The sequence below is a fragment of the Protopterus annectens genome, chromosome 1.part0, assembly GCF_019279795.1.
Source record: "Protopterus annectens isolate FY-2018-M chromosome 1.part0, PAN1.0, whole genome shotgun sequence".
Classification (NCBI taxonomy): Eukaryota; Metazoa; Chordata; order Ceratodontiformes; family Protopteridae; genus Protopterus; species Protopterus annectens.
Window position 1 is genome coordinate 824,728,040 of NC_056725.1, and position 26,443 is coordinate 824,754,482.

Consider the following 26,443-nt stretch of genomic DNA (forward strand, 5'->3'; position numbering starts at 1 on the left):
ATAAAAATCTTAAATTTCTTACTGTTTTTTCCCTTTTACATGTTCTTTAGTGTAATGTCACCATAGTTAGTAAGCTTTTTCCCCTCTTTATATGCTTTTAGTGTAATTACAATTACAATTGCTGGTATTTTTGTCTTTTTGCCTGTTAGTAAAATAAAAAAAAATGTTTTTCTACTGTTTTCTTCTATTATTAAAAATGTCAGACATGGGTCTATCTGGCTTTGAAAGTGCCAGAAACAAGAAATGTGGGCACAAGTTGCCTCTCTCTCTGATGCAAATGCTTTTTGCATCTACTGTTTGGGCCCACACCATTTACAGGTGATTTTTTCCATCTGCAAGGCCTTCAACCTGCGAGCAGTCGTGGACAGAAAAATTAATTCTGAAAGGACTGTTACCTTCTTCCTTTTCAGAGAATATTTCTGAGGCTCATCCCCCAAAACCTAAGCTTAAGGAGCCTTCAGCTAAGCCTTTCAGGGTCTTGTGGATCCTCGACTCCCTCGTCCGATCCTACCATAGAATCACCAAGAAAAACACAGAAAGTTGGATTTGACAACTGCTCCAGCTCAGCCAGTGTTGGAATCTAAAATGGCTCCCTCAGATCCTAGCTTTTCGGATCTGAAGCCTTTGCCCAGGATCAGATATCCCCCCCCCATTGATTCAGTACTCTCTAGAGTACCTTCCAAGTATCTGGAGTCCCGCTGGCATTCTATTTCACCATCTGTAACTACTTCTCATTTTTCCCGAAGTCTGACCGAGGCTGATGTGGACAGAATGATGAGAAAATTTCTCTCGGCAGAGATACAGATGGAAGTTATCCCAACTCCTACCCCTTCTGGTCAAGAAGTCCTTGTTTGTAATATTCCCAATAATCTCGGCTCCTTCTCCAATCCAACCTATCATTTCAGAGCCCTTTGATCTGACCTCCTGGGACCATCTGGATCAAATCCAAAGATTTTAGTATGTTTGACTCTGAGGCTGTCTCTGAGTGCACCTGCTCTGACAGTTTAGGAGCCGAATGACTCTCAGACAGAAGCATCCCTGTTGGATTTGAGGTGTTAGAGTAGACTCCAAAGTTGTCGGACCCATCTCTTCCCCTTGGAGCCTCGGCATTTTAGAGCTTGGCTCTGACCTTCACCTTGGGAGGACTGCCTTTGTGATGGGGAGGTGATGGGGTGTAAACATGGCTTTTCGTCTCTATCGGCTTCCTTCCCGTGGAGCATTCTGCCTTTGAGGTGGTGGAGAGTGTGTTCTCTGCTTCTGCAGGATAGATGGTCCTTACCCCCTTGAATCTCCCCTCTGGATCCTGTGTGCCTCTGTGCCTTGAGCCTCAGCATTCTACATCACAGGGGGACAGCCAGCCCAAACTTTCAAGGTTACCCAGCAGGGTATTACTTTATCTTCCGATACTTCTCCGGAGCATCCCACCAAAGCAGTCCCTAGGAAGAGGAAGTGCAAGAGAAGGCAATTGGATTCCCCTCAGGAGTCTGTCACTGAAGATACTGATTTTGATGAAGGGGAAAGGTACCCACGATCACGACTTGACGTCTCATTCAGAGACATCCTTGAGATTCTTAAACAGAGGGGTGGTTGGTCTACCAATAACCCTTCCTGAGAGGAAATGGTATTCCTGGATGCCTTCGGGTCTAGTCCTTCTACCTCCTGGGTAACTCTGCCCACCAATAAGCTCATTGATTTGATCTCTAGGTGACCGTGGAAGGAGCCAGACACAGTTGAGCCAATCCACAAAAGATCGGATTGGATTCTGGCACCACATATAGTAAGGGAGTGCTCACAGACGCTATGGTCATGGCTGTGGCCACCAAGAAGGAACTTGCGGTGCAGAGTTTCTTTGTCCCTTCCCCCTAACAGTGAGTCTTGGGCTTTGGACAGATTTGGGAAGCATGTATATGCTTCAGTGACTTTTGTCCTTAGATCGCGGAACTGCTTGGCACACTTTACAAGACTACAGAGGGACTTGATAAAGGAACTGTCAAAATCACTTTCTTGGACCACTACTGCTGAGACTCGGCGTTCTGTAGCCTCGCAGTTGGTGACCCTACAATCCATTTCTAATTCATCCATAAGGCTTGTCTGTCATGCAGCTGAAGGTACCTCAAGAGCAGTGGGTTCAGGCATTTCCATTAGGAGGCATGCCTGGATTTGCTTATATGACTTTACAGAGCCATTCAAGTCCTCTTTCATTAATTCTCCTTTTCACGGAACTTTCTTATGTGGCCCCAAAGTGAAGGGCACACACTCCAGGTGCGAACAGGATGGAAAGACCCAATCTGCAGTGGGAGTCCATTTTTCCAACCCCTCAAAGGCTCTTCTTTAGGAACCAATGAGGAGGATGAAAAATGTGGTTCAAGAAGTCCCACGGTCCTTTTTAATAGCCACATGCAGATGATTCCTCCAGAGGCAAAGGCGGGAACGCAAATGCAAGTCACCACCCACATGGCAGAGAAGGCTCGCAGAATCAAGGATCTAGAGATTCCTTCTCTGAAAAACCCTACCATTGCTCCTTACAGGAGGCCTGATTGTCTCCCTCTGGAGGCAATTGGGGGTCATTTTTCCCTGCACCAGAGAGCTTGGCTACACATCAGAAAAGATACACGGGTGCAGAGGATTATTTCCAGAATTTATGTAATTCCCTTTTCACTTCCACCTCCATTTGTATGCAGGTTTCCTGATGATCCACCCAGTCAGAGGAAAGCAGCAACATGAAGTACAAAAGCTGCGTGAAAGAAGAGTCATCCAGTAGGTCCCACTAGACCAGGTAGAATCCAGAACTTACTCAAGATTCTTTTTAGTGCCAAAGAAAATGGGGCAGGAGACCAATTTTGGATCTCAGCAGCTTGAACAAATCAGTTCAACACACAAAGTTTCGGATGGTCATGGTTCAGTCCATTCTACCCTTCCTGTGCAAGGATGGCAGGATGTGTTGATAGACCTTCAGGATGCACACTATCCCATAAAAATGAACAGACAGTCTAGAAAGTATCTACACTTCCGGCTGGGAGCCAGTCATTACCAGTTTAGAGCACTGCCATTTGGCCTTACCACAGCCTCCAGGGTGTTCACCAAATGCATGGCAGTGGTAGCATCTCACTTGAGACTGCTGGTATTCTGAGTGTTTCTGTAGTTTGGCTTATTACTGCCTCAACCAGGCATCTACTAATAAGAGAGTTCAGGTACACCAGACTTGCTGCAATCTGGGGATAACCTTAAATTACAACAGCTGCCTCAGACATTGGAATTCATAGGAGCAGATTTCAACACACTATCAGTGACAGCTTCTCTTTCTCTCTCAAGAGTACAAACTATCAGATTCCAGGTCAGAAGAGTAATTCACAGTGCCACAATCTCAGCCCAGTTGATTCTACAAGCCTTGGGATCAATGGCGATGACTATAGTCCTATTTCTTCTAGCAAGATTTCACGTGAGAATTCTTCAGTGGATGTTACCAACAAGTCAGCCCAAATAGAATCAGTCAGGCATGCAAGAGATACCTTTGATGGTGGACTCAATCGCATTAGGTTTTACAAGACTGTCCTTTCGTTATTCCTCACCTCAAGGCCATAGTGACCATGGACTCATCTCAGATGGGGGGGGGCACTTCCTGGGGAAAATGGTTGAAGGCACTTGGTCCCCTAAAGAGGCCAACATGCATACCAATGTCCTGGAAATGAGGCCAGTGCTTTTAGCATTGCAAACCTTCCAAGACACTCTTCATTTCGGGACAATTGCAGTTCCGACAATGTGTCAGTAGATTGGTACATCAACAAACAAGGAGAGAATCAGGTCTTACCCCTTGAGAAGCCCTCAGACTGAGACAATGGGCGATCTCATCCAATTGGTTTCTGATAGCGGTGCACATTCTGGGGAAGTCCAACATGATATTAGACAAACTGAGCAGGTCCGTTATACTACCTCATGAGTGGTCACTCAACATAAAGGTGGCAGGAATGATTTTTTGCCAATGGGACCAGCCTTGCTACGATCTCTTTGCATCTCCTGCAAAACAGAAAGTGCAACAGCTTCTTTGCCCTAATCCCTCCACTGTGGGGATTACCAAGGGACACTCTACTACATGATTGTCCCCAGGTCTCCTCTGTGCTTATCTTCCAACTTCCTTGATCCCTAAATTTCAAGCTTTCCAGTTGAAGAGCAGAATCATCCTCATTGCACCTTACTGGCCTCAACAAATTTGGTTCCCATTTCTTTGGCTTCATCTAATTTACCCACCTCGGATTCTTGCTCTGATTCCAGACCTTCTATCTCACCCAACAGGCAAGATTCCCCCTGATATCTCAAACCTACAGCTGACAGCATGGTTTCTCCACTTCCTTTAATAGCCAGACAGCCTCTGTTCTCATCCCCTGTCCATCATATGCTTTTATCTTCCCATAAAGCTTCTACAAGAAAACTTTACAGAAGTAAATGGAAGAGGTTTGTTTTTTGGGTACATCAGAAACATATTGACCCCTTTTCACCCCTGTTCAGAGTGTCCTTGAATTTTTGGCAACAGTTTTCAAAGAAGGAGCTAACTCCTCAGTCATTAGAGTTCAATTAACAGCCATCACATTGGATTTGAGAACTCCACCCTGGCTTTATCTAAACTTTGTAAGGCCTTCTTGAGAGGTACCCTTCTTTTGAGACCTCCTTATAAAGATCCAACTCCTTCAAGGAATTTAAGTTTGGTATTGCAGGCCTTGTTTCATTCCCCTTTTGAACCAGCAGCAACAATGTGATCTAAAGGTTCTGACCTTGAAGACTATCTTTTTGGTAGACATCACCTCTGCTAGAAGGATTTCAGAACTTCTGGCATTGTCTTTGAAACTTCCCTACTTGATTTTTCACAGGGATAGAGTAACATTACAAAACAGTCCTTTTTTTCCTAAGGTGGTGTCAGAATCTAACATCAGACAGTCAATTAATCTGTCAGTTTTCTTTCCTAAATTTGCAAACAAAAGTGAATATATGTTGCACTTATTGAATGTTCACAATTATGTTTTTACTTACAGAACAAAACTAATTAGAAAGATGGATCAATTATTTGTCTCCTTTGCAGAGTCTAAATTGGCTAAATCATTTGCTAAGGTAACTGTAGCCAGATGGCTGATGGATTTTTTATCATTTGTCTGCAGTAAGTTGTGTCTGTTCTTACCAAAACTATTAAAAGCCCATTCAACCAGGTCCATCAAAGTGCCTTCAGTTTTTTATCAAGGGCTTCCATAGACGATATATGTGCTGCTGCAACTTGGGCCAATCCTCATACCTTTATTACTCATTACAAACTGGATTTGGTCTTGAGGGGAAGAGTGGCTTTTTGCTCAGCTGTGCTGAAGAATATCCTTCTTTAGACTCCACCTGGGATCTTGGGTAGCTGAGGACTGTGTCCCAGCTTTTGAGGAATGAATGAAAATTGACATCATCAGATAAAGAAGTTATGTACTCATTATAACATTCCATCTGTGTTGTCCATTTTCATTCTTCCACATCTCCCCTCCCACCAACCCCCAACATTTATAACAGCTGATTTCTGGAAGAACAAGAACTTGTAGGGACACCACTGTTCCTTATGTTGAGCTCCATATAATGGCTTCTTCTACCAGGGATATTATGATATTTCTTACATTAACAAACAAACAGGATCTGAGGCATGTTAGGATTTGGTGCATTATGGATAAGGGAGGAGCTGAAGAGCTTTTTAGTGGCCATGAGCTAAATAACAGCCAAGTTGGTTCCAAACCCAACTGTTGATGAAGAATGATAGTGAACAATTTAGATGGAATGTTTCGACGAGTACATGACTTCTTTTTTTCCACCAATTTGGTGATATACAGGTTTATGCTTAGGCTAGTGAGTTTAATAATAATGCCAAAATTGTGAAATTATATTGAAAGCTTTAGCAAGGACCATACAGGCAATATGGACAGAATGGCCTTTGTTAGTGGCATTTGTTGCATTTTCAAGTAAATCAGCCAGATTAAGAAAAAAAACAGTCTACTTTTCACAAAATTAGGGTTGAGGATTTGTAGGTCAGCAGTTCAATTGGTTATGAGCTTGAAGAAGATATGTTCTATGATTTTGCAGATGATAATGGTGAGGCTAATAGAATGATGGTTGCTATTGTCAGCAGTGGGGCTGCCCTTGTGAACTTGGCATCAGGAGACCATTTTCCAGAGATCAGGTCCATACCCCATAGAGAAACAAAGATTTGTGAAGGGTTCAGCAGTGCTGCAGATTGTACTAACTAGGAGATGGCCTAGCATATTGTATGTGTCTATGGAGATATTGATTTTAGTTGTGGCTAGAGCTTCTAGGATCTGGTCCATAGTGATTGTGAAGAAAGGGAGTTCAGTGATTTTAGGCCAGAGAACACAGAAGTATGTCAGTGTGTTATATTGTTCAACATACAAGGAAGGGGAGCTTGTTCTGACCTTTTGCAGAGCATGGAAAACTGAATGAGTGTCTGAAGATAACACCAGGGGTGGAAAGTTCAGGTTCACTTGTGTGTCTGTCTCTAGTTTCCCAACATTAGTGTTATCTGCAGATACTCATGCAGTTTTCCATGAACTGCTTGAGGTCAAAGATGAATGCAGTAATTAGGGCAGGGTCAATGACCAATCCCTGCAGGGCACCATTTGTCACATTTATACCATATTATGAGTTCCCACTAACTATTGCTGTTTATTCCTCCTTGCATAACTATTTCACTACATGTGTTCAGTCAGCAACCTACAATTAACCCACTCATTTTTGCTAGGAACCTTTGGTGTGGAAACAAGTTAAAGGCTTTTCTAAAATCCAGAAATATGTCTCCTAGCCTACCTTTGCATATTTCCCAGTAACCCAGTGAGTCAGGTTAGTCTGATAAAATACCTACTGTAAATCCATGTTGGAATTTTTGACCATCTCCTTTTTTGAATAGAAAACTTATGAATCTTGACTTCATTAGTGTTTTTGTCAGTAGTGTGCTTTGTTGCAGTCATGTTTATGGTGTGATTTCTGGAGAAATTCTGTTTTTGTGTGAGCAGTTGTACCTTTTGTTCATTTGCAGGGAACCTTGTTTGTTGCTTCTGTTGAACTGTGAGTGCACTTGTACTGGATTGTACAGTGGTACACGTGGGGGGAGTGGCATCAGTTTTGTAGTATGCTGTGTTTGCCCTCTTTCAGTGGTTGTACAACTGTGGAGTTAACTGCATTTACATGTGTATGGGGGTTGGGATAGGCAGGAGAGCCTCCACTTTTTGCAAAAAAGGTAAAGTATATGGAATATTTTGGGGTATGTCCAGTATTGCTGCCCATTGAGTAACAGATTAATTCTAGCTCTCCCAGTGTGAAAACAGAAACTTAGCAGAGAAGACCTGTGTACTTTTGTGTTTCTGGGCAAATTTCAATAACTAGCTAGTAAGTGCATTACCTTGTTTGCCAGGAGAAAAGGAATACAGAGGACTTGAAGGAAAATTAACTACAAAAGGTGAGGAAGAAACACTGACTGGGAAAAGTACTTCAGTTGTTTAGCAAAAAGTATTGCAAGTTCCAGACATGATTTCCAGTAACCTAGAGGAAATCGCAAGACAACTGCACACAGACATGATTAAAATAAATGAAACACTCCTGGAGTAGATCAACTAATACAAAAGGCTACAGAGAATGGAAGAAGCTTTAAATGGATATTCAGATGAGATGATAAAAACTGCAAAAATCAGAGGCTGAAATGAAGAAAAGGCTGACTGAATATGCATCTGCTCAAGAAGAGATGTCACAAAAAATAACAGCATTAGAGGACATATCATGTAGGGGAAACCTGAGATTTTCTGTTGTATCTGAGAAGCTGGAAGGAATAGATTGTATTCATTTAATGAAAACACAAATAAACAATTGGTTTGGTACAGTATTCCACAACAGGAATTGTTAATTGAAAGGGCACATCATATGTGTACTCAAAACCTAGCTGTGAGAAAACGGCCTTTATCTTTAATAGTAAAGATGCAGTCTTACGAGCAGAAGGAGTTGATTCTGCAAACCAGTGGCAGAAGAACAAAGTAGTAAAAGTGGGAGACGGCAGAGTGTTTGTGGAGAATGACTACTACTCATACATCAGGCAGAAGAGGAGTAAATTTATCCCATTATTCAGAGAATGCCGAGAAGAGATTCAAACTCCTGTACCCAGCTATCTTCAAAATATTTTTCCCTTAAGAACAAAATCATTTTTTTAATGAAGTACATGCTAAGGAAGAAATACAGATGTTTGTCCAACAAAAAGTGAGTTGTGAAACCGAGATTATGCTTCTTGTTCTTCTGGTAATAAAGACCACAGAGACTATGCTAGTGAAACATTTGCAGTGTTTCAATGGAAAATGCTTGAGAGAGGGGAAAAATGCACAAGAGTTGACTAGAAGAATAGAGAGTATGTTGGAAATAAAGCAGAGACAGGGTTTGGGAGAATGAGATGAACTTGTCATCACTGTTTGGAAAAATACCCAGGAGAGGGGAAGATGGTGGAAAAAGTTAACTGTAAGTAAAACAACTTTTTTCTTAATAGTACTATTTAAATAGTGCATGATTTTCTTTGCATGTTATAAAGTAAAGTTATTTCAGTTATTTTTAAGTATAGTGAGGATACTAATGTCAGTAGGTGCTTCTATTTTTCTTTTTGTTTCTTTCTTTCTCCCTTCTCTCTTTCCCCTAGTTCAATTTTAGGAAAATGTAGGGATTACAATGTAAAAAAAAAAGTATGGTTAAAAGAGCATGACAAAAGAAATATTAGTGTACTTTTTCTCATTCTTGCATAGGGTATGACTGGGTTTAAGGCTATTAGCTTAATCTATTAACAAGTTTTAAGAGAAAGCAAGTAAATGAAAAAGAATAGTGAATATTATAAGGCTTTTTTGTAGTAAAAAGTTTTGTGTTTTATTGCATGTCTCTAACAGGCAATCTGATAGAGAGAAATGGCTTGGAGAGAATGTTTTCTGAAAGTATTCAAGTGTTTTCCCAGCTGAGACTTATAAAGATAAGACAAAACCAGACAGCACTTTGCTATTCCATATGTCTTGGCATAGATAACTTTTATTTTAGGTTAGCTTGAGTCTGTGTGTGTGGCTGTCAGTTTGGAACATTTGTTCCTATTAGGAGGGTGAATGTTCAATATCTGCAGCTGTACATAGTTTTGTGTGTTATTATTAAGTTAGGTTTTAGTGGAATATTGGGGTGTGTGAGTATTTCTGTTTGAGAGTTTTCAATAAAACAAAAAGTTCTGCAAGATGTGATATAGGCTCAAATTGAGATGACAAGAAACATTTGTATAAAAGATGAACCTGCCGAACAGTATGTGCATGTAACACAAAAGCTGAAACTAGACATTTAACAATAAAAGCTGTTATACTTATCTCAAAAATTTAATGCTTTCTGTAATGTCTTCAAACGTTAATGGTCTCACAGATAAATGCAAAAAAGAAACATATAAAGAAAGTTTTTCAGGATGGTTATTAAGTTGAATACTTGGGGAAAGTAAGATAGATGTGTAGTACTAAGAGGCTACTGGCAATGTAGAAGGATTACATTGAAATGTGTTTGTATTCCACCTAAAACTACAGTAATGGAGCTTAAGAAAATTATGGGAGAAATAATGAGCTTTCAGCAAGGCATATTACTTGTATGTGGGGACTGGAATTTGATTTGCAATAGTGAAGATGTGTCTGGAGGGCCCAAAAGGGAAAATATAACAAAGGAGGGTAGATTTTTAAAGAAATTTATGAAAATATTTTGCATGGAAGATGTGACTTCAGTGCAAGGCGTTCAGAGTGAATTTACATATTATTCCCCAAGATACAAAAGCTGGGCTAGGCTAGACAGAGTTTACATTCCACAGGGACATGTGCATTTAATTGAAGGTCTTGATATGCACCCAATGACTATTTCATCTAATGCGCCAATAATAACTAAAATAAGAACACAGGATAATGAAATAAAATGGGACACTGGCTCTTTATCTGTTGAAAAGAGAGGAATTTAAGGAATGTGTAGGGGAAATTATTCAAGTGCAATTACAGAAGATAGAAATTTCTTCTGAAAATATAGCTTCAGGTGCTATTACAGAAGATAGAAATTTCTTCTGAAAATATAGCTAAGGAGTGGGATAAAATTAACATGGAGTTTAAGAATAGGGTGGAAATAAAATAAAGGGAGATTTGGTTAAGAATTAACAAGAATTATTTAGAGGGACTGACAAATATAAAATTATTGCAAAATGGGGGGACTCGCACACAACAAGAAGAGGAGCAACTGCAGAATGCTAAACAGATAATATGCATGAGTTTAGTAAGACTGCTGTTAAGCAACTCTTTTTTGATAATAACTCTAGAGCACAAAAACTATTAGCGCAATGATTCAGCCAACAGAAAGTAGAAAGGGCTGTAACCAAGTTTAGGGAGCCAATAGCAAGGGACCCTGTATATTAGAAATATCTCAGAAATTCTGTGAAAGTCTGTATAATATGGAAGTCAAGAAAAGGTACAAATGGAAATGTTTATGGAGGAATTAAATATGCCAAGGTTAGAGGTAGAGGACGCTCAGTTACTAACAGTTTAGGATAGGAGGAGATGAGATAAAAGTGGTGATGCATCTATAGGAAATTCACCAGGAATCGATGGTATTCCTGTGGAAGTTTGGAAGCTAAGAGGAAAAAAATTGTTAAAATCTGGAAGGCTTTGTTTAACGTTATTTTAAGAGGAGGAGAAGTACCAACATCCTGGAAGAAAGCAGTGGTAGCTGTAGTACCTAAAGAGGGTAAAGTTTCATCAGATCCAGCTTCATACAGGCCCATTTCAATACTAAATTATGATTATAAAAGTGTTCTTGTCTATAATGGCTAAAAAAATGGCAAAAGTGTTGCCAAAATTGATAGATATGGATCAGTGTGGTTTTGTGGAGGGGAGGCAAACATTTGACAGCATTAACAGATCAATGATTATCCATATGGTAGCAGAATGTAAGAAAATACCACTGTTGTTGGAGGGTCTTAATGTAGAGAAAGAATTTGACAGAGTAAGCTGGAAATTTATGATCAGAGCAATGGAAGCATTTGCATTCCTTGATAAAATTATAAGGTTGATTAGGAGGATACATGAGGGATCAGAGGTAAAAATGAAAGTGGGTGGGGTCATCTTATAATCTCAGGAAGGGGTGTTCTCTCTCCCCTTTATTATTTGCATTATATTTAGAACCATTGGTAGAGAAAATAAGGAACTCATAAATCCAAGGATGTAATCGGTATGGCAGTCAAGAAAAGCTGGCTGCATTTGCAGATGACATTATTTTATACGTGGCAAGACTATGAAGGGACATTACAGTGTTGTGGAATATACTGAGACAATTTCATATCCTTTCAGGATACAAAATGAATGATGCAAAAACAAAGGCAATAGCAGTAAAATATGTACCCACATATGAATTGATTCAACAATACCCATACTTCTGGGGACATGATAAAATGAAGTATTCAGGAGTATGGATTAAAATGATTCCAGTGTGGCAGCTAAGGATATGTGAGAAGAGACTAAAACAAAGATAATACAAAAACTAAGAAAATGGAAGCTCTGTTATATGGATATTGATAGTAAGATAGACACGGTTAAAATGTTTAATCCCTTTAGTCTTATACATAGGTCAGGCATATTTTATCAATCAGAAGAGAAGTTGTGGATAGAAATTAATAAAGAGCTGAAGGATTTTATCCGGGAGAGGAAGATGACAAGATTCAAGTGGGATAGGCTTATTCTTCCAATAGAACAGGGCAGATTGGGATTCCCTGATTTGAAGGGGTATTTCAGAGCAACACAGGTAAGGCTCCTATACATAGCACAAGCAGAAAACTAGAATTCATAGCGGAAAGAGATGATGATAAAATGAGTGGAAGCTCAATAAATAAGGAGAAGCTGTGATTTTGGTTGCATACCTTTAAGGAGAATTACAATAATCATACAAAAATTGTATTCATAAAGTAGCAGAAAGTGTTCTAAGAACTAAGTCTACCCGAGAATGAAGAAGGGAAATTCTGCTGATAGGGATGACTGTCGTTAGGGATACAGACAATAGCAAGATGGGGCTGGGATTTGTTGGAGAAAACTGGCAAAGTAACCAAAGTATTGGGACAAATAACTAGAGGGAGAAAGGTAATAGAATGGGAAGATGCCAGGAGCTTATTTGGACTGCAGGTTAAAGATTGCCTTCCCTATGAAGGATTTATATCAGAGTATAGGCAAAGAGAAAGAAATAGGGGGGTCCTAAATGAAAGACCAGCACTGGTAGAGTTTTTAGTAGAATCTAAAACAGAAGTTGCCATTAAGAAAGGCATAATTAATACAGCATATAAAATATTGCTTGATAACTATAAGATTCAATCAAAGGAGGTTAGAAAGGATTGGGAAGAGAGATTGGATAAGCAATTTACAAAGAAATAATGGGAGGCTATATGTATGTCTCCCAAATATTGAACAAAGTTTAGAAGAGTTAGGATCTTTGCTTGGAAGTGTTTACAAGAGGTATTTTTATACCCCAAAGATTTTTCCTCAGGTAGACAGCAAATGTTGGAGGAGTGATGGGGAAGAAAGAGCTAACTGGGAAGATTTTTTTCTGGAAGTGTAATTAGTTGACATACTTTAAAGATTTTGTACAGACTGCTCTGTCTGAGATGCTGGGTGAGCAAATTGATGTAACTAAGAAAATAATTTTTTTGAGCTATGATACAGAATCGGAATTACCTAGGTATAGTAAGGCCTTGCTGAGTCTAATTATGATGCCTGCTAAAAAAGCAGTTACTAGAAAATGGAAATCAAAGTCTAAACTGGCTTTTCTAGAAGTAGTGAAGATAGTAACAGAGATAAAACAACTGGAATTGGATCTGTAGAAAAGGTTAGGGGGAAATTGAAAAAAATGGGAAGTGTGGGATCAATACATTCAGAGGAGGAACAAAGTTTAAAGAAGGCAGGAATTGAATGAGCTGGCTGACTGACAATGACGGGATATATTATAAGTGATGTATAATGTTTGCAGCTACAATTGGCGGCATGGTTTGTAATGTATAGTGTTGGCAACGGAGATTGTGTCTGTATGGTTTATTTTCATTTATATAAATGTAAGATTGCCAGTGTCCTACATAATAATTTAATAAAGATTTTTCTTTTGTTAAAACAAAAAAAAAAGCAAAACATTATGTAAAGCAAACCAATGTGTGTATATACAAGAAAAAAAAAAGCAAAATATAAAAACAACTAGTCCAGTGCTTTTTGTCTTTATTACGACTTCAAAAGAGTTCTGGTGCAGTCACAGTAGTAAAGATGAAAGTACTAAAATGAAGTTCTTGCTGTCTCCATTTGTTGGTGTTTAGCTCTTTTAAAAGCCTTGAGATTAACCGAATGCCTTCTGATTCCTATGTAATGCCCTTTCCACCTTTTCAGCCATTATCTCCTCACCTCTCCACCCCCCCCCCCCAAACTTGGATAGATAGATGAGTTGTGCTGACATACCTCTCACCCTCTTAGCACAAGATAGCTGGATAAAGCCTAAAATAATGGGGGACAAAGGCCCAGAAATAGGGGCAGATTTTAAATATTGGTCTTACAAACTTAGAAAGCGGCTAGAATAACAGGTTTTGTGTTAGCATGCATTTTCTGAAGGATATGAAGTCTGAAACCTGAATATGTCATTATTTGGTGACTTCAGTCCTCAGCAATTTGTCTAGAAAACCACAAATTTTATGAGGAGCAGACCAGAAATATATATGGCAAAAATCTGGACAGTCTCCAAAAATCGGGACAGTTGAGAGGTATGAGTTATGCACTAGCTTAAAGGACTGGAGGAGGAAGAAGTGTGTAAGGATTGTTTGTAGGATTCCATTAGTGTAGCAGGCATACATTTTGGTTTGTTCGTGTATTTTTTCTTCAAGTAGATTGGAGCATTCCATTTGTAATGTACCACATCACAGGTACCCTTCAGTCTACTCACCAAAAGAGAATTGTATGACAGCGAAATTGGCCTAGGCAGACACTGCTGCTTCATACTACTGCCTGGATTTTACTGCTGTTTTTTTCATTTCTTCAAGTCTTTTGTGTTTCTAATACTATAACTGGAAAGCAAGGGAGCCCGCAGGATTTTTTGCAGGGGGGTGCAAACCCAGAGCCCCACCCACATAGCTCACCCTGCCCCCTACCAACACAGCCCCGCCCAAGTCCACCCACCCAAGCCCCGCCCACACAGCCATTCCAGTGTCCCATTACTTGGCTATTTCTCCCCATTTACTGTAGACACTATTCAAATATGTGTGCATACTGTGTTCTGCTTTAGTTCTACAATGATTACAGGCAGTTGGATTTAAATTTACAACTTTTATTTCAAACATTATAGCCCAAACACTGAGACATTTACTAAACCTAAACAAAGCAATAGTCTTTCAATGAAAACAGACTTGGCATTAAAGCTTCTCTACTTTTGAAACTCACATTCAATGAAACGCATTGAAACCCACATTCAAAGAAAATGCATCTGGCCAGTGGCAGGTTATTTACCTTTGAACTGTTTAAGCAATAGGCTCCTTAGCACCGTTAGCCATGCAAAAGTTATTTGCTTTACCTGATTGTATTAATTATAATATATAATTGAATTATATCCCTTGTATTATACAGCAACACTTGTATATTTCAGTGTTTCATCTACAAATTCAGTGCCTGCTGCCATCAAAGAATAAATTGCCTATGTTAAATTAAAAAATGGTAAGCTGGTATATTGCAATAGAAAATGGATGACAAGCTGAAAAACAGGTTCATAGTTAGGCATCTCATCCAAAGGAGGACATCCTGAGGACTGCAGCATACAAATGTATATGCTGTAGGAATAGAACCTCAAGCCTTTACATTAAGATGCAAGTATTCTACTTGTGGTGCTACTAACATAGCTTTAAAACTTTATACCACAATAGAGATACCATTTGCTAAACAAAATGGTTGCACATTGTAAATAGACTTGGCATGAGCAGCAGTGAACTTTGCTTCCTTAAAACTCACAGTTCCTTGAAAATGCACTTGAAAATTCCACCTGCTAACTCTAACTTGGGCATTTCACTTTCTCTCTCTCTCTCTTACAAAGATACCACACCCCTCAAGGCTTCACCCTTAGTGCAAGAAATCTTGACAAAGCCTAAAATAAATAGGGACAAATTATAAATATGGCTCTCAGAAAATTGCAAGAGTAACAGGATTTGTGTTAGTATGCATTTTGCTAAATGACATGACATCTAAAACTACAATGTCCCAATATTTAGCAACTTCAATCCTTTGTAAGAGGAATATGGGGCAAAAATCTGGACAGCTGAGGGTATGCTACCTCCCTCATACACACACCAAATAATTCTGGTCAGACTTGAATTAGTTCTGGGAAGGTTGCACTGAACGGCACCGTGCTTGATCTGAAGTGGGTGAAATCCTGGTAGCTAGTGATTGCAGCTCAGCAATGTGGAGCATTAAAGCATTTTTAGCAGAGCATTGTTTCATCACTACCTATTGTGTTTGCACATAAGCTGTAGTCATTTCAAACATTTGCCTTTTTTTGATTACTACAGAGTACATTTACCCACCAGAGCTATTGTGTTTTGACTTCAGTGTGGAGCTAACCTAGTTGTTGCAGGGCTTGGCTTTTAAGTAAGGTTATTTACCATATACCATTAAAGCCACCCAACTACAAGTGTACTAACACAGACACTGCTATAAGACACTGGTCTCCAATAAAATGTAATGAGCTTCTGAAAATACTGTAATCCTGTCCTTATTACAAATACTGTCATATGCATTTCAATACCCAAGGCTTATACATTATCTAGCTATGTAAATATTCTCTGCATGGCAAAGGCTTTCAATGCTAGCAATTCTTTAACAATATGCTTACTAAAGCTTACTTGCATCTTACAATCTCCGACAAGCTTACCTGATGTTCATTAAACCATGGCTACTTAAACAGAGCAACAGGACACTGTGATAGCATGCAGTTCCTGAATAATAAGAAGCATAAATCAACAGTATAAAATCTGATAGAAAACCAGAACATTTTGCAAAATCAAGGAGAGATGAAAAGCGACGGTCATATTTGTGATCTATGTTGGATGGGCGGAGACTCTGCACATACTGCGCAACTGCTTCTTGCCTTCCTTGGACACATCCGAGCCACTACAATGGGGGCTGGGGTGCAATAAGTATGTCATAATTTGAAGGCTCTGACACTCCTACCTCTCAACTTCAGAGCAAGAAATCTGGACAAATACATAGAACTAGAAGTGGGACACAGGCCCAAAAATAAGGCCAATTTTAAATATTGCTCTTATTAACTTAATAGAACAGGTAGATCTTGCATTAGTACAAATTTTCTGAAGGGTATAAAATCTGAAACTCAAATGTCTGCCATTATTTTCTAACTTCAATCTTTAATGACTTGCCATTAATTTGCCAGAAACCACAATTTTATGAAAAACAGACCAAAATGGGATGCAAAAATACCTGTCAAAAAAGGGACACCTTCTTAATATTAACAGTTAACTTGAAGCAGCTAACAAAATAAGAGCATCCACATGCATTTCTGAAATAAAGGTAATCTACAACTGATCATTACAGTTATAATTGTAAACCCTCCACATTTTCTTCCAAAATTGCCATTTTGGAGGAGGCATTAGGGAGAGCAAGAGCAACATTTTGAGCCAGAATTGGGGACAATTGAGATGTTTGGATATTCCTAATCTACAAAGTGATTTGCACCTCTCAACCTCTTAATGCAGGAAATCTGAACAAGGCCAAATATATTGGGGAACATAGAAACACTACTGAAAATTGCTCTTATATAAACTTAGTCTTGCATTAGCATGCATTTTTCTGAAGGTTATGACATCTGAAACTCAATGTCTGTCATTTAATGGCTTCATTCCTAAATGATTTGCTAGAAAACCACAAATTTTGAGAAACAAACCAAAAATAAGCAGCAAATATCTATTAATTCTGCAAAGATATGGACAACTGAGAGGTATAGTTCAACCGGGCTGTCTGAGTTTGCTATCCCCCCTCACAAAATCATGGTCAAATGGAGCCTCCCAGCCATTCCAATGTCCCATTCCTTGGTTATTTTGCCCCATTTACCATAAACACTAATGTGCATACTGCTTTACTTCTCTCGATGATTTAGGATTTCATTTGAAAGTTATTTTGCATTTTACAGCACAAACCCTAATACACATCTGTTAAAGCAATGCAGTCTCAATGAAAATAGACTAACATTAATACTTCTCTGCCCTTGAAACCCAGATTCATTGAAACAGCAAAACCCACTTTCAGAGAAAATACATTTTGCCAATTGCAAATATTAACTCTGGGCTGTCTTCAAAATCATAGGCCCCTCGAACATAACATACACATGCTCTTTGATACACCTTCCTGACTGTATTACATTATATTCCTTGTACAATACAGTTGTTAAAGGGCATTTTAAATTTATTGTTTTGAAAATTTTTCCAGTAAACAAAGAAACAAAAGCATCCACCAATGACAAAATTGCCCAATTCAGAACATTTCCATCATAAAGTCTACTCAAGTCCACCAGTATCAGTAAAACTACACAATCTCTGTAGTAAAATCCACATTGAAGAAATTTGTAACTAATAGAGGTTGCTGCTAGCAAACACTTTATATGTCATTGTTTAATCTACAAATAAAGTGCCGTTACCCTTGAAGAATAAATTGCCTTTGTTGCATGCAGTAAAATGAAAAGCTAGTAATAATAGAGAATGGATAGCAAACTGTTAACAGGTTCATAGTTACTAGGTATCTTTGCCAAAAGGACAGCAGCATCCACCCCCTTTACAACACAATACAGCATCAGCAATGCATTTACCTACTGCGGGAGTAGAACCCACAGCCTTCAGCATCTAAAGCAAGTACACTATCTGTTGTGCTATTAATGTAAGCAGACTAAACATAATCAGCACTAAACTTTTGCTCCCCTGCAGCTCTCAGCTCCTTGTAAAATCTACTCGACACTCAGCTGTATCTCTGAACTTTGCAGCACAAGAAATCTGGAAAAAGTCGAAATTTATTGGGGGGGGGGGGGCAAAAGGCCAAACAACAGGGACACATTTTAAACATTGCTTGTATAATGTTGAAAATTGCTAGAATAAAATGCTGCATTACCGACATACATTCCACTGCCACGCCTTGAACCGAGGGGACCCCATGCAAAGTCAAAGCAACATACCACTACGCCAAATCAGCTGTTTTGTGAAAGAGGAAGACTGAAACTTTACCATTTAGTGAATTCAGTTCTCACCATAGCACAGCTGTCAACCTCTTAGCACAAAAGACCTGAACAAAGCCAATAATGGGTGACTACAACCACCAAACATTCAGTGAATTCAGTTCTCACCATAGCTCTCAACCTCTTAGCAAATAACACCGGACAAAGCCAGTAATGAGAGAATATAGCCCCAAACATTTTCAGTGAAATCAGTTCTTACCATAGCTCTCAACATTAGCAAAAAACCTGGATGAAGCCAATAAATACCTGGATGAAGCCAATAAATACCTGAACAAAGTCAATACTGGGTGAATACAGCCCCCAAACATATTCAGTGAATTCAATTCTTACCATAACTCTCAACCCTAGCACAAAACCTGGATGAAGCCAATAATGGGGGGAATACAGTCCCAAACACAGGGATACATTTCAAATATCCATCTTGTACACTTAGAAAATTGCTAGAATAAAAGCTTGCTTTTGTTACCATACACTTTCTGAAGAAAAGAAGTCCAATATTGAAATGTGTCCATTTACATTTATTAACCAGGAAAGTCTGACTTTGAAAACAAAAAAGCAATTTTTTTTAGCAGAGGCCCAGGGAGAAACACTCCAGACATCCAAGAATATAACCAAATAATAACACTTAGCTGTCAGGCAACAAGGACACAAATGCAGAAACCACAGATTTTATGAGGAACAGAAAAGGTATGAGGGAAAATCCTGAAATATTTTTACAAATGGTGGTGGGTAGAATTCAGGCTCTTGCCACTTGGGCCCAAGGTACAGAGTTCAAGCCTTATTCTCTACCTACCACCATGATTTTACACACACACACACACACACACACACACACACACACACACACACACACACACACACACACACACACTCTCTCTCTACCTGAACGGGTCCCATCTTCCGTTCCTGGCTGCATAATCCATCTTCCGTTCCTGGCTGCATAATCCATCTTCCGTTCCCGCTCAAACAACTTGTCTTCCTGGCTGCATAATCCATCGTCCGTTCCCGCTCAAACAACTTGTCTTCCTGGCTGCATAATCCATCGTCCGTTCCAGCTCAAATATCCTGTCTTCACTTTCACATAGCGATGATGTCAGCCCATCTAGTCTAGTTCAGCGATGATGTCAACCGCTACCAGCATGCCCACCGCGATCTTCTTAAAGAAGAAAAATAAATGCTCAGCCACAAAGAAAAACTGTTTGAAATGCTTAGCAGATTCCAGGGGTGCAAGTGCACCCTTTGCACCTGGAAAGGACCCTATTCCTATGTCAAAGTATGATTAAATTTATGAAATCAATTGTGTTTCAGTCTTTGATGTCAGCCAGAAGTGCTCTTTGCAGCACCTGCAATGTGCCCAGTAATGACTCCCGCAATTTGTATGGAGTTACGTGTATTGGTAACATATCTAAATATGATTGTAGATTCTTTTTTATAAGACCCATTGCTCCTACTACTACTACTGTTGGAACTATCTGGCTATCTTTCTTCTACACTGCTCTCATTTCTGCCTGCAGATCCTGATATTTTATGACTGTGTCTTTGTACGCAAGACACTAAAATCACTGGGTGTCGTGACTTCAGTGATCAATGCTACTTTTGTCATCTTTTCATGGACCACTATATCCGGTTTTCTAGCGTCTGTCTTTTGCACTGTTGGTTATGGATGATCCTATGTGATGTAGACTTCATTTTTATGATGCTTTGTGTCTCATGTTTCCAGTGTTTTTCAGCCACATCAATACCGTAATGTTTGCACAATCCCCAGTGCAACAATCTTGCCATATTATGCCATTCAGTGTACAGTCCTCCTACCTTTAGTATGTCACAGCCAGCAATGAGGTGTGCAACTGGTTCTAAATAACCTACATTTGTCTGTTTCTCCCACATGTTCAATGGACTTTGCAAACCGAGTATGCAGCCCACTATCTTGGGTCGCCAATATTAACCTTTCACCTCTTGGTTTGAATACGCCTCTCCTTAACCATTCTTGCATTTGTTCCTAATCAACACGAGGTTCTTCCAGAAGTTTTCTATACTTGCAGGTATATTTATGCATTTTCCCCATTTCTTGCCTTCTCATCTGGTCCTTCAACTTATAATCTTTCTTTTGTTTTATGGCACATTCAGTTGCTGCCTGATTTTTATCTACTTCTGGTTTGATTTCCATTCCTGCTTGATGCCTATATGCTTCTGCTAGATTAAGTAGAGAAGTCATCTTAGATTTATTCTCCTCATGTTTCACAACTTTCACTACATTTGGGTCTTTTGAGGTCATCAGATATGTGTGGAGTCCCATGATTGTGTGGAGTCCCATGATTGTAGATCTATACATGTAATCAATTTCATGGAGGTCCATCCCTCCTTCAGAACGGGGAATATATAATCTTGGTATGCACTGATTTTTATAAATCATTTGGTGAGCATGAAGCATCCTTTTTGTTTTCCTGTGTAATCTATCCAACACGTTTTGGGGCCAGTCAGTCACTCCAAAACTGTAAGTAAGGACAGGAAGAGCAAATTGGTTTATAGAGCAACAATGAAAGCAGCCAAAAGCACAAAACAACGACCACAGTTGCCACCAAATCTTTTAATAAAATCTCTGACGTCTCGGCCAAAGCCTTCAAGGAGAATAAAATGTGTACAAGCACCAAGTCTTATATACAGGAATAATTATACAATCAAACAATTAAATAATTAGTTAATTAAGCAATGCCTTCCAGTTGAACTCCTCATTGAGCCCATAAGGAGACATAGTCTTATACTTTAAAATAAACAAAGCTTCTTTCTGTAATAAGACCGTTTTTATGTCCACATGACAATATGAAGACAACTTAACTTGTTCTAAAACAGCACCTTTAAGACCCACACTACTTTTTTTATGAAATTGTGCAAAATGCAAAGGTACAGGACTTTCCATATTACCATTATTAATGTCCCTTATATGCTCTAGCAATCTAGCTTTGAATGCTCTTTTTGTTTCTCCAATGTAATATTTGTTACATGGACAACAAAGAGCATAAATAACCCCTATATATGACTTGGTGCTTGTACACATTTTATTCTCCTTGAAGGCTTTGGCCGAGACGTCAGAGATTTTATTAAAAGATTTGGTGGCAACTGTCAAATTGGTTTATAGCTTGGATTTTGTTCCTAGATGTCAGTGCTGTTTTCAGGATTAATTTAAGTCTTCTAAAGTATTCCTTACTAAGTTTTAATTGCAGTTGTTCATGTTTTACTGTTGATCCTTCATCAATTCCCAAATGTTTATGCACTCCCTCTTGCTCAAGTTCTTTATGTCATTCTTGTCCCAAACTGATGTTTTCCTGGTGATGCAGTTTTCCTGCTTTAAAGGTTGCTTTTGCACATTTATCAAGACCAAATTACATTCTTATATCATCTGTAAAAGTTCTGACAACTTGCAGTTGTACTTTCAGATCCGCATCTGATGAGCTATTCAGTTTAAATCATCGACAAAGAGAAGATGAAAATTCTTTACAATTTTTTGTTTTCTGGGAGCCGAGTTATAGCCATGGCCTAAGCTGGTAAGTAGACAGCTTAGTGGGTTAAGGGCAAGACAGAGTAACAGTGGTGACCGAGAGTCACCCTGGAATATCCCCCTTTGAATTTTTAATCCCTGGGATAATAATTTGTCCTTTATCATGGCTTAATTGGAAAGTGGTCTGTCACTGTAATATATACGATCAGTGTATGGTGCATCCTATGCATTTTCAGGCACTCTTACCCATGAATCTGGGATACCGTCAAATGCCTTTTTTGTAGTGAATCCATGCCATACTTAGATTCTCCCCCATTTTACAGTTCTTCACTATGACTTTATTTAGCAACAAATGATCCTTTGTTTTATATTACTTTCTTTTGTTTCCCTTTTGTTCTACTACCAGAATCGAGTTTTCTTCTAGATGACTTTAAACTCTGTCAGCATCAATTCCAGTGTATAGTTTATATGTCGTCGGAAAGCAAGTTATTGGTCTATAGTTTTTAGGGTAGCTTGTAGGTTCACTCTTAAGTAGGAGCATTGTTTTTCCTTTTGTTAGCCAGGTTGGTATCTGTTGGGGTGAGCATATAAATAGCTTTTACTCATCATGGCTAAATCTTCATGCAAAGATGGTAATACTTTTAACCAGAAGTTAGGTACTGCATCTGGGCCTGGGGTTTTCTAATTTGAGGCTTTTCTTAATTTTGTTTCAGTCTGCTGGGTTGTTATTTCGTCCCATTTCATATCCTGTACCTTTAAACTTATTCTTTCATTTACTTCTATCCATTTAGCATCCTTGTTATGTTCCACAGGATCTTCATAGATACTTCTCCAAAATTTATCTGTTTCCTCTATTTTGTTGGCGATCTTTCAATTCCTTTTACCTTGTTTCCCAGTTTTCTATAAAACCTTTTTGGGTCATCAATAAATTGCTTATTTTGTACTTTTCCTTTATATTTAGCTACGTGTCTTCTAAGTTTTTCTGCCTGTGCTGAGATTCTTAGGTTATTTGCGCTAGTACATGATAGAGCCTGATCTGTTCTAATACTGCGCATAGTTTTTGTCACATCTGGTTTTCTAAGTATTTTCATTGATCTGGTCCCTTTTCTATACTCTTCTTACAATGACACTTCTTGTCTTAATTGCTGTATAGTTTTCTCTGTTCGATACTTCCATGATGGTATTCGATTTCTCCCCTTCCTTTCCCTCACTACCGTGTGTTCTTGTGGTAGAACTTTATCAGTTATTAATTTAGCTGCACAGTAATGTATTCTGTTTACTTCTGTATATCACACGGATCTGTAAGGACAGTCCCAATTACTGTGTTCATTTGATTTATTACTTTCTCCCATATGATGCACATGATGCATAAGGAAAACTAAATGCTTAATAAGTTTTAAATGATCTGTCCTGCTATGCATTTTTTTAAGTCTTGCTTTCTTGAATTTCTGAGGCTTAAAGTAATCACTTTACTTCCTCCTAGTAGGTTGATGTTACCCACTGACCTATCACCATATTTGGACCTGGCAGATGTGTACGTGGTGCAGCCATCACGTAGGTCACCATGCTTTCTCTTGGAGGTACTGTACAAGTCTTGGTGGAATAAACTGAAAGAAGAGCTTGACTTGAAGAATATTTCAGCACTATTTTAAGAGAAGTGCTGTGAGGTGTGAATCACTTATGGATGTCAGCTTCTCGTTTATGAGTACTTCAGGGTGTTGGCTAACTGCGAAGATGTGTATATGTCATAGCTCAGCTCTTTTATCTGATTACTGTAAGACACTGTTAGATTCTCTTTCTTTTTAAGAGCTGCTGGGTTACTGTAATAAATTGCAGGCACCCACTGAGAACGCTTTCTTTGCTTTTGAAATGTGGAAGATTTAGCAGCTTTACTGAGCACAGTTTTAGCTCCTGTGGGTGTATATTGAAAATTGTAGTTTTTTTAACATCAAATGCAGACAGCAGTTTTCTTCTGGGATAGGTTTTATTCTTAGTGAGCCATTAACCCTAGCCCTGCTAACAGTCACTGACTCTTAGATAGTCATTTTACTGGAACTTAGAAGTGCTTAATGTTGGGAGTCCTGAAACATATCTGTCATTTATCTAAATGTTTTGCTGTTCTAGCAGGGTTGTGTAGTTTTATTTGTACACGAGCCCATCTCCCTTGCTTTTCTGTACCACTAATGTTCTCTGCTTAGAAGACAGAAACAACAGAGGTTTATACTGTGGACACAGTAGGGAGGAAGGAGGTAGATCAGATGTTTGTTACACATCTGAATCAGCTGTGTAAAAGTACGTAGTAATCACAGTACTGTCACTGTTATGTCATCAGATCATTGTAAGGGTATGTTGTTCATCATGTATGGTGTTGGTCTTTTATAATTAGGCAATATTACTTGGCAGGATGGACACTACAGCGAAAAACAATCTTGACCAGCCCCCACTCCCCCCTGCAAAAATTATTTCTTAGTGATCTTGTGGTTGAGTGTTTATGATGTGGTGGTGGTGATTGGCTTTTGTAGATGTCTCCTTTTTAAAGGTATGTAGGTAACTTAAAGAACATTCTGTGGTGCTGGACTTGCTCAGGCAAAATAAACTCTTAGTAATATGTCCCTTGGAGTTGTTGACAGTTCACAACAGACCAGAAAGCTGCTTAGTCAGAGCAGCATCGCTACAACTTACCTCAGAACAACAAGACCATGTTTTGAAAACCGAGATTGTACATTGTGTTGACCACTTGTGCAGTTTAGTTGGCTGATAAGTTGGTCCTTAAACAGGAAGGCCTAGTGTATTATTCTAGGAACAAGTATAACAAATACAAGCTACGAAACAGAATCACCTTTCACTGAGTTACAGGATTCACTAACTTATTTGTATGTGCACAAAGTAACTGAAAATCTTATTGTCAAGGTGTTTGATTAATAAGTGGAAGTCTAAATAAAGTTAAAAAAAAAAGCAAAACACTTTAGGAGTATTTTTTTCCTTTTCCTGGATATTTAAAGAAATTCTGCTTAAGGAGCTTTATGTTGCAGATCTGCTTTTTACAGCACAAGTAGAACCTCAAGTGTTGCAAAACACTTGCCAGCTCAAATGAGTTAATGACACTGTTTTCTTTTTCAAGTTAAGTAGTTGGACGGCTGCACATAAGGCAGTTACACTATGCTGAGGCAGTAGTTTTCTGCTTGTACTGTCTTTCATTGTGTATTTGGCAAGTTGGTTAAACTGTATATCAGGGGCAGCAGTTCCTTTTAACCGATTTGCAGCTTTTAAGAAGCCAAGTTTGAAATCTAATTTCTTTCATTACTGTGGTTTGTGAAACGTTGGTGTAAAAAGGACACACTGTGACTGCTGTATTACTGGAGGGATTTCCTTCTTATTAAGTAATCTTAACAGGTAAGTGACAGATTGTCCTTGTGTAGCTTGTATTTCACTTAACCTTTTAAACTAAGTAATGGAGTACTGCATGCAATTTGTAATTGTTTGGAATATAAATGCTGTTTTAGTGGTCATACGTTGTATTGCCTGATAACTGGAACAGCTGTAGCTTCAGTGTAGCTGATTTTTCAGAATGTAGTTAATAAGGCTCAAGTACTAGAGAACATGTATGTACAAAGTGTACTTTTGACATGGGTTTAGTCACCATCCTGCTTATGAACAGTGCAGTATGAGCAGAACAAAATATTTCTCATCATTGACTCAAATGTTTTGTTATTCTGAATGTTTTAATGTCTCTTTTTCAGAAAAAAGTGCTTGTAAATTATTAAAGATCAGTGATTAATATATTGTTTAGCGCAGTGTTATTATGGCTTCATTTATTCTTAAGCCAGTAAAGGATTTTCTTCCAACACTTGTATTTGAGATATGCTCGATAATGCCAGATCTGATTCATTGTCATTTTTATATCTAGGCTGTTATGGTGTACTACATTGAATTCTTCAGGACATTTTCCTCTAGTTCCACGATCGGCATTTAACCATATGTAAAACAGACGCATATAACCTTTGCTCATGGATGCCTATGAAAATAAGCTGTAAAAACTTAGTGCCATTTACTGGCAAAAATTGTAAATATGGTAATGAAACTTAAAAAAATAAATAAAATCAAGAAGGATGACGTTATATGCTTCCACTAACAAATAGTGTACAAAGTCCCGAATATGAAATCTGAAGTAAGCAGTGCAGCCCATCTTAGTATAATTTTGCTAAAAGCTAAGGCATGTGTGTAGATGTTCTTCGTGTTTCACTGTTGCAGTCATCACATTTGGGTTATATGCTTGCAGGTAGCCCTCAGTCAGCCTGATTGTCAAAGTCTTGGGTCCTGCGTCAGTTGCTGTCTTATCTTCCATGACGTCAGGTAGTCAGGGGTATAAAGCATGCAGCCGATGCCATTACACCAGTCTTTCTTGCCGTGCGGTGCCCGAAGCAGAAGCAGTTAGCAAGTGCTGGTCGGCCGACTCCTGAAATTTTCGTTTTCGAGTTTCAGATCCGAAGTCTTCAACTAAGCAAGTACCCCATTGGGGATCATTTTTCTTGCTCTAAACCGATGTCAGTAAAAGTTAACAGTTGTATTTCTTGTGGAAAGCAAATACCTCATAAAGAT

At 38.8% G+C, this 26,443-nt stretch overlaps 1 protein-coding gene across 5 annotated transcripts in view; it reads left to right on the plus strand.

Moving 5' to 3' along the window:
* Positions 1-26,443, plus strand: part of TIAM2 (TIAM Rac1 associated GEF 2) — a 2,099,243-nt gene that overhangs the window by 1,672,666 nt on the left and 400,134 nt on the right. The window contains exon 1 of one of the 5 annotated variants that reach the window (XM_044063404.1): positions 25,220-25,237. The exons of the other annotated variants lie outside the window; for them this stretch is intronic. The gene's annotated coding sequence lies outside the window, so the exon portion shown is untranslated. Of the gene's footprint in view, positions 1-25,219; positions 25,238-26,443 lie in introns of those variants that run through there. 5 annotated transcript variants of the gene reach the window in all.